Genomic DNA, 15,773 nt, shown 5'->3' on the forward strand with positions numbered 1-15,773 from the left:
ATGGCAAAACAAATCATGCTTTATGCACTCTTGGGAGCCATTATAAATAATGAGAGAACTTCCAGGCATGCTGTGAAATTTCCCACAAAGCAAGTGCAGAACGATGTGTACAGTGCAGTCCTTCATATCAAAACACAGCCATAACCCAAATAAAGCTATATATTTTTATTTATCTTTATATAATAGAGGACTAGAAGGAGATACAGCAAAATTTTAAAAAACAGTGGTTACCTCTGGGGAGGGATCTGGATTGGAAGCTGTAGTTAGGTCAAGGGTGGCTGGCTTTCACTACCTTTACTGTTTTAATTTTTACTGTACTTGTGGTTTTTGTTTAATACAAAATGAATATGATAAGCAATTATTAAAAAGCTTAAAGCAACACAGCTAGGAAGAAGGGAAGCTGGATTCAAACCCAGGTAGGGACAGCACAGTTTCTAGTATAATGGGGTCCTACTATTCCCAGTCACTTACTCACTTAAATGTTTATTGAGTGTCTACGGTGGACCAGGCTAGGAACTGAGGAGGATATACAGAGACAGCAAAGGACAGAATGGAAGATCCCTGTCTAGTGCAGTTTACCAGTTGTTTGAGATACTTTTAAGCAAGACAGGCAGACAAACAGACACTACAGGCAACTCTTTCTCTTTCTTGAGAGTTCAAACTTTGGTTCTGTTCCTGAATATGTCACTTTTTGTAATTCCTAACATTTCAGTTACTTATGACCACTGATTCTCAGTTTACTTATTTGCAAAATGGGGGCAACATTATGGATCTAACAGAGTTGTTCAGACCATGAAATGAGGTAAGTGTTTAACCAAGAGTATGGCACATGGTGTGTGTGTGCTCAGCAAACAGGGACATTATTAATATCCTGAAGGTCTCATTTTCTTTGTTAGCAATTGTCTCCATCCAGCTCCTGAATCTTTCAAAAGAAAAGTAGTGTAGACAAGGGGGTGGGTTGGGGAAAAAGAGGAATGATTCATTCTCCTTCAGCCTTAACAGAGCGTTTCTCTTGAGCTATGAAGCTTTTACGTCTTCAGCCTGTGGTCTCAATTCTGGGCTTACTCCTGGGCCCTGGCGCCCTGATAATCACTCATTAATTCATTCAACTCCCCATCCAAAGAGGATTTGCTGATTATGAACTCCGTCTCCAGGGTCCAGCCCAGGACCTGGCGAGAAATGAAATCACAGAACCCCTGCCTTCGGCAAGTTCATAGGCTGCTTGGGGGCAGTTTTATGGAGGCCTTAGGCTGCCCCGGTCTGCTGGAGAGAACCCCAAAAAGCCCTTGGCGGCGGTACTCCTCAGCAGCCTGGCTGCTGGACCTAGGTAGGCGGTCCACATGCTCCCCCGCGCCCTCCTGCCTCCCCTCCTGCGGTGAATTGTGCCCCCTTCCACGGTTCCCGCGCAGGATGGGAGCGGGAGGAACTGAGAGGCCCTCCAGGACACGCTAGCAGGACGCCTGGCGCAGAGCGGGCGGGACCGCATGACGCAGGCCTCTTGGGGGCGGGGAACACATGCAGCCCGTCCCTCTCCACGTCGTCACTCTTCTATGGTTTAGAAGTTTCAATCGCACACTTCTGCCCGGGTCGGAGTTAGCTCAAGCGGTTACCTCCTCATGCCGGACTTTCTATCTGTCCATCTCTGTGCTGGGGTTCGAGACCCGCGGGTGCTTACTGACCCTTTTATGCACTAAATTCGGTATACTCTGTCCCTTTGAAGACTTTGTTATTTTTTGTCTCTTTTAACTTTGCTAAATTAATAGGTTGATAATATAAGTTGGTGTCGCTTTGATGGTGCGACAGAAAGTATGAAGGTGGGCCACTGGTCTTACAGGGCGTGCGTGACCGGCCTGTACTGCCAGGTGGGATGCAGGGGGAGAAAAAAATGCTCGTGCAGTTCACGAGACACACACCTTGAAGCTCCAAGACCCCACAACTTCGGACCGCGGAGTGCGTTACGGATTTCATCCCAAGTAGAGTGGAACTTGAACAGCAGTAGCTGCCGTCTATTATTTTATCTGTATGACTGTTTCCTTCACATATATTGCCGCCCACCCAGACTTGCCTGTTGGACCATAGCGAGTGAGACCCGCTCGGAATTTTTCTTTACATCTTTGAAAGCTCCAAGTTTCTTCCTCCCTGGTGGCCTGTGCCTGCGCTGTTCTCACCTGTTTGCATCGTGTCCAGACATTTTATGCAATTTTTCTTTACCTTTAGTGTGGGGGCTCCCCGCTAGAAACCGCACAAGGGCAGGGGCCTCTGCCCTTGCTGTCCTCACAGCGTCTAGTACATTGTTGACCGGATTTGAGTATTAGCTGACTTAAGTAGCTTAATGCACACGGACAAGCACACGTGTTTTTCATATTAAATTCCTGTAAGTAGAACTGTGGAACACAACTTGCCTATACTCAAGGCTTTAGATTGAAGTTGCCTCAGTTCCCTTGGGAAAGGTTGGGCTGATATGGGGAGGGATCTTTCCCGGGGAGAAAATGCCTGCGTCTCTAGGGAGGCAGAGAATGCAAGCCCAGAGGCAGTGGGTGTTTGCAGTGATGGGCTCCTGGGGACGCTCTCGGGCGGCCTACAATCCAGAATTGTCTTCTTGTCCCTTGACCCGGTTGGGGACCACTGAGCAGCTGTTCCGCCTTGCTCTGGTACCACCACAGGCACCTTTGATCAGGCCCGGCCCTCGCATTCACCAAGTCTTTTTGCCCGGTAATGCCCCTACCTGTGGTGCACGTTGCGCCGCACTTAAATTTTGGTGGGGGCACCTCCCCTCCGGTGTGCGCCTCCGGTGTGTGCCTCCGGTCCCGCGCGCCTCCCCTCCGGTGTGCGCCTCCCCTCCTACGCTCACCCTCAAGCAGAGAGCCCCAGGGACTGTTGGCAGGCCCCCTGCTACACCTAGGGCTAGTGGGAGTTCCTCCCTTAGTTTGGCAAGCAGAAGAAGGCCTTTGGAGACTCATGGACGCCCTCTGTTCCCCACCCAAGAGGTTTAGCTGAAGGATCCTTATAGGGGTTTCAGAAGAGCGAACCATCAGGAGCGAGCACCTCCCTCTGGGAGAGAAACAACCCAGGCACAGAAAGAGGAGCCCAAACTTGAACCTTTTAAGGGAGAGAAACTGAGCTAAGGGGAAACTACGGAGCTAGACCTATGATGGAAGCCGAGACATCAGCAGTGGTGATGGTGGTGGCGGAGTGAGGGAGTAGGGGGATTCAACTCGACATTTGGTCAATCTTCATTTTCCAGTTTACCATAAAGAACACAGATTACTTAATGTAAAATAAAACCAACACCAAATCCTTCCTGCTGTGGGTAGGAAAGGGACAAGCCCCACACCAGCACCAATTGAGGGTCTTTTAAAAACTTCAGCTTCCTCCCCTGACCCATCCCAGACAGCTGAATCAGAATCACTGGGTGGTGCACAGGAACCTGCATTTTTAAAGAACACTAGTATGGCTATTTCATATTTCCTCTCCTCAAACATTCTCCCAAACTGATTTATCTGCCTTTTATTTCATGCAATGAATTTACGTAAACCTGAGAGTCTCCTCACCTTCCCACCATCAAAGCCAACATCTTTGCCACAATGGTTCTAGGCTCTCTGCCTGCCTTCTCACCATTTCTAGTGGAGGGGTATGGGCATTCACTACAGGAGACGCCTCCTGCAACTCCAGATCCCAGCTGCTAACCCAAGTTTGTCCCACCTGTGGCTCACAGGCCATACGTGGCCCAGGACAGCTTTGAATGCAGCCCAACATGGATTCATACGCTTTCTTAAAACATTATGATTTTTTTTTTGTGATTTTTTTTTAAGCTCATCGGGTATCATTAGTGCTAGTGTATTTTACGTGTGGCCCAAGATAATTCTCCTTCTTCCAATGTGGCCCAGGGAAGCCAAAAGATTGGACACCCCTGCCTAACCTCTCACATCACCAGCTCCCCAGCTCTACCAAAATATTCCCATCAACCTTCAAACTCGCCTTAATATGGTCCCCCCACAGCAAAAACAAAACGAAGTAAAACACAAACAAAACCTCCCCTAACCCATGTCCCTTCCTGACAACATCTATTTCTTTGTCCCCTTTATGGCAAAGCCTCTCTGTCCCTACCTGATTCATGTATTCACTATCTCTTCATTGGCCTCTGCTCTGTGCCAGCAAGTTCTCATCACAGGGGAGTGAGAAAAACAAGAGAGGGATGGAGAAGACAGCTTGGACACACTGGTCCAGTTCTCAGGATAGATGGGATCCCAGAGCATCGTCTTCCTTCTCTACTGTGAAGAGATCCATCACACCTACTCCGGGGTCAGGTGCCAGGATCCCTTCCCCCATAAGATCACCACATTCCCTTTTCAGGGACATATATTCCTCTACCCTGGTGACTACTGGCTTCTAGACAAGAGGTCTTTGGGAGGGGAGGATGGGTCCTGTTGGTTCTACTTGTAAAATACATCCTGAATTCAATCACTTATCATTGCCACTGCAACCTGATCCAAATAAATTCTGACTCCATCCCTTTTCACCTGGACTACTTAACAGCCATTTATTTATCTGGGCTCCCTGCTTTCTGTGAGCACCCTTTGGCCCATTCCTCACATAGTAGAGTGGACTGATGATCCATTCTGATCTCCTTTCCTTCTAATTTTCTTTTATGAAAAAGGCAAGGAAATGCTCAAAGCTCCTGGGGTCATATTGGGATATAGAAGCTAGCTGGCCTACAGGGATGTGGGGGGATGCTCTGAGTCTATTTAAATCCCTACATCTGAACCTTGTGAGATTGGCTGGAGACACACCCCATCTTAATTCAAGAGCCTCAGGCAGGAAACCAGTGGATGATGAAAAGTGCATGTATTTGGCAGAAGATGAAATGGAGACAGCACTCTCCTCTTCCTGCTCAAAGGGAACTCTAACTAGCTGCCTTCTGAAGCTGTTGATGTATGGTTCTTAATGCTCCCTTTGTTTCAGACTTGAAACAGCAGTACAGCAACACAACTTCTTAGTGCGGAACTCATCCCTCAGCTCTAAGAAACTTCTCGGTGGGGTTATGCCCTGCTGCCCGTTTGGCTCCTCTTGTAGGTGTCCTGGATTTTGAAAGCTTCCATTTCAGGGCCAGGCAGAGCAGCTGAGCTTTAAATGGGAGACTCATGTGATCTCCCCAGAGCCCATGAGTGGGAAACTGGAGGACAGGAGCCATTTTCCGAGAAAGCAGAAGGAACCACTTCTGACCCCCATCCTGAGGTCCAGCTCTCTTGTTCCTTCCACATTCAACTGTAACTGAGCACCTGTCTTCAAAGGGCCAGGGCTCCAACTCAGAGAGGCACAGCCATTCTGGGTTCTGCTTTTTAAGGGAGCTTATTTAGATTTCTTGCCCAGGCCAAAGACCCCTGAAAAGGGTACCTGATGACTTTTGGGGGAGGGGATCCTGGCACCTGAACCCTGGAGGGGGTGTGGGCTTGGTGGGATGGATCTCTTCAGAGTAGAGAAGGAATAGGGTGCTGTGGGATCCCACCTATCCTGAGAACTGGACCAGTGAGTCCAATCTGTTTTCTCCATCCCTCTCTTGTTTTTCTCACTCCCCTGTGATGAGAAACTGCTGGCATAAAGTAGGGGCCAATGAAGAGACAGTGAATAAATGGACAAATTAGAGACAACTTACCAAATGGCGGTTGTCCCAGGAGGACATTCAGAGTCAATAGCTCTTCTTTTCTCTAGCTTTCCTGGGGATAGTATAGACCTGTGTGGGGCAGTAGCACAGGGAGTCACTGTGCACCAACCTAGCAGACACAAGCTGGCTAATTCTGCACAAGTAGCCATTCGCTTTAGGATCTTTAACAAGTACCTCAATCCACAGTTTTGCAGGCCCACAGGTAATGGATAAAGCCACTCTACTTCCCACTTTCCTCCCTGCCTCATGGCCCCACAATCAACCTGTGACCAGGGGCATGTGATGATTTCTCTGAGCCCCAACTCATTGATCTACAAAATCGAGGGGAGGTTAATAATATTGTCTACCTCATAGAAATGAGATGAGAAAATGATAAAGATATGACTAACACAATAAAGGGTATTATCATTTCTCCCTAGCATAGTGCTTGGCATTAAACAGGCATTCAATACACGATTACTGAAAGAATGAATAAATCAATACATGTTCAGAATGATAATCTTACTCCTCCTTTCAAGAAGGTATTAACTTTCTGTATGTCCCCAGGCCATGGAAATCCCACAGCTTTCCAGATATGGGTATTTAGGCTCCAGAAACTGATGCATTAAATTGAGAGAAAACAAACAAATCAACCCTGCATTGCATCTCCCTGGCAAATATTGGTAAGCCAGTAAATAGACATCTGGAGAGAGGACTGAGCCAGATCTCATTAAAATCAAAGTCAAGGGCTTTTCTTCAAGAATGTTGCTTTTTGCATATTTACATAATGATACCAACATGGCTGCCCCTGACCTTGCCAGGAAACTGGAGAATTCATGCTGGATTCCAGATGTGGCTGATAGGACGCTAGTTTTCTTACTACTCAACCTGACTGGGCCCCCTGGGGAAACAGAGTTTTGCCTTTGAGCAAAGAAGAGACCTCTAAGACCCTTGCACTCTGCTTGCCCTGAGTGGCTGTGTCAGCAGATGTGGTCCCTTCCTCTGGTGGTGGTTCCCACACTGTACCCTGTATCACCTGGGGTGGGGACTTTCTCAAACAGCTGGGCACCACTCCTTGAATTGTTGACCCAGTAGGGCTGAGGGGGGTCTCCCAATTTCCATTTCTAACAAGTTCCCAGGCGATACTGCCAGTCCCAGGACTACTCTTTTAGAAACTTTAGCCTAGGGCAGCTCTTCCACACCTGTTGAAGTATTTGCCACTCAGAGTGTGGCCCCTAGACCAGTAGCAGTGTGACCTGAAAACTGGTTTGAAATGCAGAGTCTGAAGCTCCATCCCAGATCTCTCGAGTCAGAATCTTCATCTGAATAAGTCTGAGAAACACTGAGCTAGGAGGTATGGTAAAGAAGCTAATTCCTGGGGTCCTCCCTACATAACTGAAACAGGATGACAAGGTACAGCCTAGAAATCTGTATATGTAACAAGGTTCTGAGGGGGTTCTGATGCATGGTAATATTGGAGAGCCTTTGCTCTACATATTGAAATCACCTGGGGGAGGTTTTAAAACTGCTGAGGACTGGGTTTCCTTAAGGTCAATTAAAATCAGAATCTCTGGTCTAGGCATCAGCATTTTAATAAGCTCCTTGGAGTATTCTAACATGCAGTCAGGATTGAGAACCACTTCTCTGTGTGTTGTTGCTGAATGCACACCCTGTCATCGGCCACCCAAGGTAGTGGTTAAAAGAACCTAGAGTCAGAGTTGAGTTAGAATCCTGACTTCATCACTTATGTAACAATGCTTCCTTGGGTAAATTCCTGCCTTAGTTCAGGCCTCTATAACAAAAATATTATAGGCTGGGTGGCTTAAATAACAGAAATGTATTTCTTACAGTTCTGCAGGCTAGGAAGTCCGAGATCAAGGTGCTGGCCAATTCGGTTACTGGTAAGGGCCCTCTTCCTGATGTGGGGATTACTGCCTTCTTGCTGTAGTCTCACTTGGTGGAGAGAGGAAGCAAGCTCTCTCCACTATTCTTATAAGGACACTAATCCTATCATGAAGGCTCCACCCTCATCACCTAAGTACCTCCCAGACGCCCCATCTCCAAACACCATCGCAGTGAGGATTACATTTTCAACATAAGAATTTTAGAAAGACACAGACATTCAGTCCATAGCAATTACTCAATCTCTCTGAGCCTCAGTTTTCTCCTCTGTAAACTGGAAACAAAAATTATAACAAATGAGAACGTGAATGTAAACTACTGAGAATGAGGCTTTGTGCAAACCAGGCCTTCAATAAGAGATGGCTTTGATTGGAGGGTGTGAGGAGCTCCAGGGCCCTTTGTTACACGGTCTCTCTCTCTCTCCAGCCAGCCCTAAAGCTACCCTTCACTGCTTTGGAGCAGAAATTTGAAGCCTTCAGTGTGTTAAAATGCAAAAGTGGACACTTATTCCCAGAAGACCCTGTGGAATCTCACAGGCCCAGCTGATGGGAATGACAGTTTGTCAGTCAATGTCATCCTGATGTGTGTGGATGTCCTCAGGCTGTCAGCTAGCTTACCAGGGCAGAAGCCCAGGAACACATGTGGTAGAAGGTGCAGCCAGAGCCCCAGGGGAGTTCTGTACCCTAGCTCTCGGCAGGTCCCTGTGGATCTGAGGGCTGGGGAATTACCCTGATTCCTAAGGGTCTTTTTCTTCACAGTAATGCCTTACAGGGGCTGGCCCTGATGCCTAGGCCCAGGACTCAGGCTTTCCATATACTCAGAGGTCTCTGCAGAGGCAGAGTGAAGAAAATGAAACAAAATTCACAGGTTTATTCCCAAATATGATTTTTCTTAGGAATATAGTAAGAAACATGACAAAGGGCATTTCTTTCTATCATCCACTGGTTTAAAGGCCTATATTAGTTTTCTGTTGTTGCCTAACAAGTTACCACAAATTTAGTGGCTTAAAACAATACCCATCAATGATTTCCTAATTTTTAAAAGTCAGAATTCTGGGTGGACTCAACCAGATTCTCTACTCAGGGTCTCACAGGCATAGTGACAGCAGCGCTCCTCTCTGGAGGTGCGAGAGGAGACTCCCTCTCCAAACTAATTTAGGTTAGTGGAGAATGCAGTTCCTTGCAGCTGAAGGTCCAAGGTCTCTATTCCCTCACTGGCTGTCGGCCTAAAGCTGCCTGCATTCTTTTTTCTCATGCTCCTCTTTCTTCCGACAAGCAACCTTGCACCAAGTCCTTCTCAGGCTTCAAATCTCTCTGATTTCTACCTCAGCCACCAGCGGGAGAGAAAAGGCTTTGCTTAAAAGGCTGTTATTTGATTGGGCCCACCTGGATAATCTCCTTTTTTGCTATCAAGGAAGTAACATTGTGGGGCAAAAGTCATGGCAGCCATCTTAAAATTCTGCTTACCACAATACCTATATTCTTTTTATTTTGAAACTTATAGCACAATAGGGGAAGACTGCAATATATTATATACGCTCATGTTTTCCTCAAACACAGTATCTGAAAGAATCTGCTCTAGTGATTTGATAATGGTTTACTTTTTTTCTTTCTGCTTGCCTGTACTTTCTAAAACTTCCACAAGAAAAAAGTGTCAATTTTGTAAAAAGCAAAAAGTTATCTTCAAAAGCAAAGAAATCTGACTGTATGAGTTATTAAAAGATACTAAATTAACACCAATTTACATGGTGTGATCCAGGTGCAAGCACAGTTATGTAGATCAAAGGAACAGATATTGTAGCCCAGAGACACAAGCTGATACGAATAAGGAAACATATGTCCAAGAAGGCAGAACAATACAATGAATAAGGAAATAATTGATACATTTTTGATGGTGGAATAAAAATTTTGAGGTGAAATTAATTCATTAAGACCCTGAATTTCCATCTTAGAGGAAATGAAATTCAAATTGAATTTAAAAGTTAAAAATAACACAATAGACACATTAGGAAATAAAAGTAAATTCACAAATACAATTTTTCTAAAAATCTGGTTAGAAAGATGACAAAAGGGCTTTTATTTTTAATCATTCACCTGTGTAAATTCTATGATCTTCAGACAAAGAAATAGGCTACTGAAAAATGTGTTTGAAGATTTCCTTCCTGGTTGAGTTCTCTCGAGTATGTAAATAATAAACCACAACGAAGGTGCTTCCACGTTACTTAAGTTCTCAGGGTTTCCCAGCCCGTGAATTCTCCAATATTGAAACCGTTTTGCCTATGGAGTAAAGGTCGTCTACATTCCTGACATCACAGGGTTTCTCCTCTGCAGCATAATTTACTAAGCAGAGCAGTGCCGTGAGCTCTGAAGGCCTTTCCACAGCCCACCTGGCTACGGCTCTTCTCTTTTCTATCTTGCTTTTAGGCTGCCACTGCGCCACTGGGGGATAGCCTCTACGCCCTGCTGCAGGCAAAGAAACTGGGCTGCAGTTGGATAGCCTAATTCTTCTATGCTTATGCATGACCTACTGTGTGCAATGTCTAACGTTGATGCTTTGCGGGTAGAGGACTTGTTGACTGCAAGCAAGAAGCACATGGTGCTGTGGAATTCAGGTCTGTATGAAATGTATTTCAAGTAGGGGCTTGATATGGTTTGGCTGTGTCCCCACCCAAATCTCATCTTTAATTGTTGCTCTCGTAATCCCCACATGTCACGGGAGGGAGCCAGTGGGAGGTCATTGAACCATGCGGGTGGGTTTTTCCTGTTCTGTTCTCGTGATAGTTAACAGGTGTCACTTGATCTGTTGGTTTTATAAAGGGCAGTTCCACTGCACACGCTCTTTGTCTGCCGCCATGTAAGACTTACCTTTGTTCCTCCTTTACCTTCTGCCATGATTACGAGGCCTCCTCAGCCATGTGGAACTGTGAGTCCGTTAAACCTCTTTTTCTTCATAAATGACCCAGTCTTGGATATTTCTTCACAGCAATATGCAAATGCAGTAATACAGGGTTCAAGGGGGAGTGGTCATCAAAATCGTGTTTATTGTACCTGTGCATTTTCCTGAGAAGAGGATCCATGGCTTTTATCAGGAGTCCCTGGCCTAAGGAAGACTAAGAATCCTGTTCTAGTCTAGAATTGAATAGGATCTGACTGTAGGTGATTCCTCTCAAAGCAGGGCTGGGATTTGACGCTACATCTTGGCTGTTCAAAGATCATGTTCTTCCTTAGTTCTCAGGCATCACTGAACAACTGAGGACCCAGGAGTGCTTATTCCTATACCCCTTCTTTTCTCCTCCCTCCACTATAGGAGGGACCAAGCCTTCTTCACTCCAAAGCTGGCTGAAAACAGCCCTTCTAGCAGGGCTTTTCCCCTCACTCTCCGATTCTGGAAGCCCAACTGAGAGCTGTCAGCAGAATAAGGTCCCTGCATGCAGATGGCTTTCTTGAACTTGAATTATTCATAAGCTGTTGCCAAGAAGCCGCAGGGACTCACCCGCCCCACTGACAGGAGAAGAGAGTAGTTTTCCATCTGTTCATTCAAAAACTCATTTCCGCTCAAATGAGGATATTTAATCATAAGTCTTTCCCCTCTGTCTCTGCTACTACCAAATGTCAGAATTTCTTCTAACACAATTAGGATACTCGGAATGGGGAGAGACCCTCCAAGCATGAAACTTCCTCCCCACAAGGGTTAGAGGGTCGAGTCACTTGCTAAAGATGGAGCAGCCCTTCTGCAGTGTGACTCAGCAGTCGTTTACCTGTTCTCTGGGCCCAGATGTTCTCTCTGAGCCAGGGCCTGCTGGCCCAGGGGTGCCCTTTCTCAGTTAGGGAGTCTCAGCCAGAGAGGACTGAGGCACACATAGCTGGGCAGGAGGCTTCCCTGGGGATGGTGATGTCCACAAGTCACCCTGCTTTCCTGAGGAGACCTGAGGAGAGTTCTGGTTGCAGGCTTCCTCCGGCCCACATGCCTGAGAGACCCCAGAAGAATACCTCAAGGGTCTGGAGAAGCCTCTTCTTCCTTTTTTTAGAGAGCAACAGGGGCCTGAACCCACCTTGTTGACTGAAGGAGCCATTTGTTCTCTGGAAACCAGGCTCTGAGATAGCACTTTTTGAATACGTACTGTGTGCCAGGCCCTGTGCTAGGCACTGGGTGGAGTCCCTACGTACCTCTGAGCAGCTCACTTCCTAGCAGGGAAGACCAAACAAGAAGTGGGGAATTAACCCAAATAAGTCTTTAGGGCTATGGCAGCACATGCATGGGGGTTTAGAGGGAGCTGCTGATTCTGACATGAAGGGTAAGACTGAACGAGTAGATTTCCAAGTTTTCATATGCCTGTGGGGTTCTCAATCCCTGAAAAATGGCATCCATTCAAGCACTCACAGCAGCAAATATATCCTTCTTTCCTGCCCCCTTTCCTCCCAGCCCAGAGGCAGTCCTCTCATCTCCCCTGAGAATGGTCTTGCCATGGTTCCTGATGACATGCATATGGCTAAACCCATCGGACACATCAATAATTCGTCTGAGTTGATGCTTGTCCTTAAAAGGCTGTCCTTCCTCAGCTTCTAGGATTCCATATACATATTCTCAGACCCTTTTTGCAGGTTTTTCTTCCTCTTCCAGATCTCCAAATGCTGGAACTACCCAAGACTCTGTCTCAGGCTCTCTTCTCTCTCTACACTCTCTCCCTGGGAGATCACCTCCAGTCACTCTTTTTAAATAGCACCTATATCTACTAACTCCCCAACACTCCATCTCAGCCTAGACCTCTTCCTTGACTCTAGGCTTGAATATGTAACAGCTTTTTTTAACATCCCACTTGGATTTTTAATTGGCTTTATAAACTCAAACTATCCAAAGTAGACTCTTAGTTTTCTTTTACCAGTAGCTTCTTCCCTGCTCTGCATTTTAGAAAAAAAAAATGCCATAACCCTTTAGCTGGCTGTTTAAGGCAAAAACCTTGGTACCATTCTTGAATTCTCCCTTTCTCTCATGTTCCTCTTCCCACCCATATTTAAGTCCTATCTGTTGTTCTACCTCCAAAATGTGTCCCAAGTTCCTCTGTGTCCTTCCATCTCTAGTGCCACTGCCCTGGTACTCCATCATGTCTTGCCTGGATGACTGTAACAGCCTCCTAATTGGCTTCCCAGCTGCTACTCTTACCCTCCACTTCAACCCACTTTCCACTCAAAAACCAAAACAATCATTTAAAAACATATTTAAAAATTAAGAAGACAGTTCTATGTATGATAGCATCAAAACGTATAAAATACTTAAGAATCAATCTAGCAAAGGATATGAAAGACTTGTACACTGAACACTGCAAAAAAAAAATTGTTGAAACAAATTAGAGAAGACCCAAATAAATGGAAAGACATCCCATGTTCATGAATTGGAAGACTTACTATCATTAAAATGTCAATAGTACTCAAAGTGATCTGCAGATTCAATATAATCCATATCAAAATCCTAATGATATATTTTATAGATAGAAAAAATCTACCCTAAAATTTATACAAAATCTCAAGGAATTCCCAATAGCCAAAACAATTTTGAAAAAGAATAACAAAGTTGAAGAACTCATACTTACTAATTTTAAAACTTACTCCAAGCCTACAGTAATCAAAACGGTATGGTACTGGCATAAAGACTGACATACAGACCAATGGCATAGAGTAGAGACCCCAGAAATAAACCCTTGCCTGTATGGTCAAATAATTTTCAGCAAGGGTGCTGAGATCATTCAATGGAGAAAGGACAATCTTTTCAACAAATGGTGCTGGGAAAACTGGGTAGCCACATGGAAAATAATGAAGGTGGGCCCTTTCCTTACTTCATATACAAAAATGAACTAAAAATGAATAAAAGGCCTACATGTAAGAACTAAAATTCTTAGAAGAAAACAGGAGAAAATCTTCATGACATTAAATTTGGCAGTGATTTCTTGGACATGACACCAAAAGCACAGGCAATAAAAGAATAAATAAATAGAGTGAACCTCATCTAAATTAAAGATGTTTATGCATCAAAGGACACTGTCAATAGAGTAAAGAGGCAGCCCACAGAATGAATGGGAGAAAATATTTGAAAATCATATATCTGATGAGGAATCAATATCAGAATATATAAAGAACTCCTAAAGTGCAATAACTAAAAAAGAAAAAACCCATTTTAAAAATGGGCAAATGAATCAAATAGACATTTCTGCAAAGAAGAAATATAAATGAACAATAAGCACATGAAAAGAGGCTCAATATCACTAATCATTAAACAGCAAAGCAAAAATCAAAACCACAATGAAATATCACTTCACACTCAATAGAACAGTTATTACCAAAACCCAGAAAATAACAAGTATTGGAGAGGATGTGCAGAAACTGGAATCCTTGTGCACTGTCGGGGGGAATGTAAAATAGTGCAGCCACTATGGAAAACGCTATAGTAATTCCCCTCCAGATTAAAAATAGAATTACCATATGATTTGTCAAGTCCACTTCTGGGTATAACCAAACTAATTTAAAGCAGGAACTCTGACAGATATCTGTACACCCACATTCATTCACCATTATTCACAAGACCCAGAAGGTAGAAGCAAGCCTAATGTACATTAAAAGATGAGTGGATAAACAAAGTGAGTGGTATATATGTGCAATGGAATATTATTCAGCCTCAAAAAGGGAGGAAATTCTGACACACACTACAGTATGGAAAAGCCTTGAAGATATTATGCTAAGTGAAATAAGCCGGTCACAAAGAACAAATACTGATTTCACTTACATGAAATACCTAGAGAACTCCAATTCATAGGGACAGAAAATTGAACAGAGGTTATCAAGGGCAAAAGGGAAGAGAGAATGGGGAGTTAGTGTTTAATGGAACAGATCAGTTTTGCAAGATGAAAAGAGATTGGTTGCACAACAATGGGAAATGTACTGAATACCACTGAATTGTATACTTAAAATAGTTGAAATGGTAAATTCTATGCCATATTTATTTTACTACAATAAAAAAAAATCTGATCATTGCACATCCCTCTCTATCTCCCTCCCCCATCTAAAACCCTCCAGTGGCTTCTCATGGTCTTAAGGATAATGTCTAAAATTCTTTTTTTTTTTTTTTTTTTTTTTTTTTTTTGAGACGGAGTCTCGCTCTGTCGCCCAGGCTGGAGTGCAGTGGCCGGATCTCAGCTCACTACAAGCTCCGCCTCCCGGGTTCACGCCATTCTCCTGCCTCAGCCTCCCGAGTAGCTGGGACTACAGGCGCCCGCCACCTCGCCCGGCTAGTTTTTTTTGTATTTTTTAGTAGAGACGGGGTTTCACCGTGTTAGCCAGGATGGTCTCGATCTCCTGACCTCGTGATCCGCCCGTCTCGGCCTCCCAAAGTGCTGGGATTACAGGCTTGAGCCACCGCGCCCGGCCAATGTCTAAAATTCTTAACAGTAATTATGATAGTACTTAGCCTACGAGGCCCAGTACAGTCTGGCTCCCAAACCTCTCACCAGAGGAATTGTCTCTTTTCTCTCTAGCCACACAAAACTCTCTCACATTGTCTCAGAGGCTTTATGACACTGTTCTTCAGACTGAATTCTCTTCCCCAGCCTCTTTATTCTTCAGGTCTCCGTGACCTCCATTGCCTCCACAAATGATGGCGAGCTCCAGCACTGCAGGGACTGTTAGGGCCTGCAGGGGTGACAGGGTGCAGTAGCTCTGGGGACGCTCCCCTAACAGGCCTGAGGCCAAAGCCCCGGCTGCTGCCTTCCGCCACCAGCCCCCGGAGTCCTCTCCCCAGCCACAACTGGGTATGCTGTGCATGTTTTCTCTGCCTAAGGCTGTGTCTTGGGTTTTCCATGCAGGGGTGTGTGTGCGTGTGTGTGTGTGTGTGTGTGTGTGTGAATGCATGTGCGTGTGTGTAGAGGTTGTCCCAGACTCCTCTCCTCTCCACCCACCACTTATTCTCTGGACAGGCTCTCTGGCTTTCTGGAATGGATGAGTTTCTTTCCCTGCCAGATAGGGATGGCCCAAGGTGGCCTCATTTGACTTCTCTGGACGGGCCTTCGGGCCCATCCCTCATTCCATGGCTTTCTCTCCTGGCTTTGAAAAGAGTTCTGAGCATAATATTCCAGGCAGCTCTTCTAAGAGCATAACATTGAATTATGCTTTCAAGCACAGAGGTATTTTCCTCTTTTTTTCCTGACATGAGTTCTGGGGCACTCATGGCTATTACTAATTCTTCT

The sequence above is a fragment of the Trachypithecus francoisi genome, unplaced genomic scaffold, assembly GCF_009764315.1.
Source record: "Trachypithecus francoisi isolate TF-2019V2 unplaced genomic scaffold, Tfra_2.0 Lachesis_group2, whole genome shotgun sequence".
In the NCBI taxonomy this organism is placed as follows: Eukaryota; Metazoa; Chordata; class Mammalia; order Primates; family Cercopithecidae; genus Trachypithecus; species Trachypithecus francoisi.